Below are 2,259 nucleotides of genomic sequence, written 5' to 3'. Positions count from 1 at the left end.
TTATCAGGTATATGAAGATCATAAACCATTATAACCACCTACAATGAAACCACTTCACTGTCAGTGTATCAACTGGTGAACTTTACTAGGAATGAACTGGATCCCATATCTTGAATTGTCGCTGCGTCCTGGATATAACGAGGATATTTGATCATGTTTGGTAAATAGGAATTATCAGAGCTTAGCTGGTTCATTAATTTCCTCAAAGCCTGCATCAACTTAATACCTGGATGTTTTGCTGTTTGTGGAGTGGTTTTGGAGCTTATAACAACTACTAAAAGCTCTCAATAATTATACTGTACAAATTAGCATTTGAAATTTCGATTGAGAAAAAATATCTTGGCTAAATTGGCTATCGTCTGTACGTAAAAAATTGGAATATAATGATGTGAACAATTCATTTTTAAATTATGTTTATAATTATAAGCATATAAAAATTATTTAATTGATAATATCTGATGTTTATTACATCATCATCACTACTATATCTTATTTTACTTTTTTTTATAATTGTCAAATTATGTTTATAAAATATGAAAAAAAAAAAAAAATGTTATAGTTAAATATTCAATGTGTACGAAACCTTAACAGTAAAATATTACTGGTAACAGTCCACAATGAAGAATTTTCACATGCTGAAAATTGTTTGAACAGTGTATTTCAGGAATTTAATCTTTTTTAGATACACCCATATTGCTCATTTAAATAAACTTTTTTTCTAAATATAAAAATTAAGCAATTTTTCATAGCCAAAACGTGTCAGTATTTTTGACTATCTATTTAATGGTAAACAAAAACACTAGGATTAAATTAATTGATATGAATTATTTTAGGTAGGCCAGTTGCAGGCCTACCTTCTACTCCACAACCCCTGATGAAGACCTGAAACACAGGTCGAAACGTCGGCATAAAATAAATAAATATGGTTTTGTTTATTTATGTTGTTCTTTGCTGACCGCATCCCCCAACAAACTTCTCCAATCAATAATAAATTAATTGATAATGAGTTAAGAAAAGGATTTTCGAAACTAATAGTAAATTAAAATATATTCATATGAAAAAAAAATCATACGACTGGTGTCAATAATGCCTAGACAAGAGACTGTAGAGAAAATGAATTGTGCATATATGTATTCAGGTCTAAAAGTAACAAGTAAAATAAAAATTGCATTCATTATTGAAAGAAATAGCCTGAAAATGTAGAGTTCGTTTAAAATAAGTAAGATTAACTTACTAATAAATTTCATAAAAAGTCATTTATCTTAAGGGATCAAAACATATATTTTTTAATTTAGAAAGGGCACAACAGTTTGGAAAGTGCATTATAAAGTGCTACCTCTCCGAATGTCATGGTACAGGTAAAATTTTTGTTCACTTGTAGTATTGCAGGTTCAACAATTTTAAAAATTCCACCTAAAGAAAAAAAATCAAAACAACCTTATCACCATTTAAAGTTGTTTATTTTGTCAATAATAGATATCGATGTTGAATGCCTATTAATTATGTATAAGTCGATAAAATGAGGGAATTAAATAATAAATACTTCAGTTTCTCATCATGAAGTATGGGTCCATTAGCCTTTTTAAAAGGATTTAGTTGTACATCCGATTCCATAATTCGATTCTGCGTATTAAATTTAATTAGTTCCTAGAATCGAATTAAATTTCATGAAGATCAGCTTAATTTTTTTAAGAATGAGAAAAATATATTTACGGATGCATAAAATATATCATTTTTTTTTTCATGTATAACGTGTATATATCACATAAAATATTACAAAACCACTATAAATAATAGCATTTTTTTGTTATTGTGACATTGCAAGTAAATGTATTTACATTTTCAAAAAATTCATTTAAAAGGAGTTGGTATACGTAAGATCTTTCCGGCATTAATAGTGCGAAAATTTGCTGTTTTTTTTTTTTCACTAAAGATGATCACTGAACAACTACTTAACTTGCACTACTACTTAACTTTACAATACTCTTTCTTCACCAAACAACATAAAAAGAAATATCTATTACCCTTATTGATAACTAAATGTTGTACTAAGAATGAATACAGTTCAAAATGTTGCATTTATATTTTATGACATTAAAAGCTACATTTTTAATTATTGAATGAGATAGTTTTTTTTCTATTGAAATTAAATTTTTAGTTTATTGGTCAATATTCTATTCTAAATGATAGACGAGAATTGAGATTATATAATTTTAAAAAATTGAAAAAGTGTTATGAGAAATAAAATAAATAAAAGAA

Source organism: Halyomorpha halys, unplaced genomic scaffold (assembly GCF_000696795.3).
Source record: "Halyomorpha halys isolate HHAL.00 unplaced genomic scaffold, Hhal_1.1 Scaffold45.1, whole genome shotgun sequence".
Classification (NCBI taxonomy): Eukaryota; Metazoa; Arthropoda; class Insecta; order Hemiptera; family Pentatomidae; genus Halyomorpha; species Halyomorpha halys.
Note: the sequence above shows the minus strand (reverse complement) of the source record.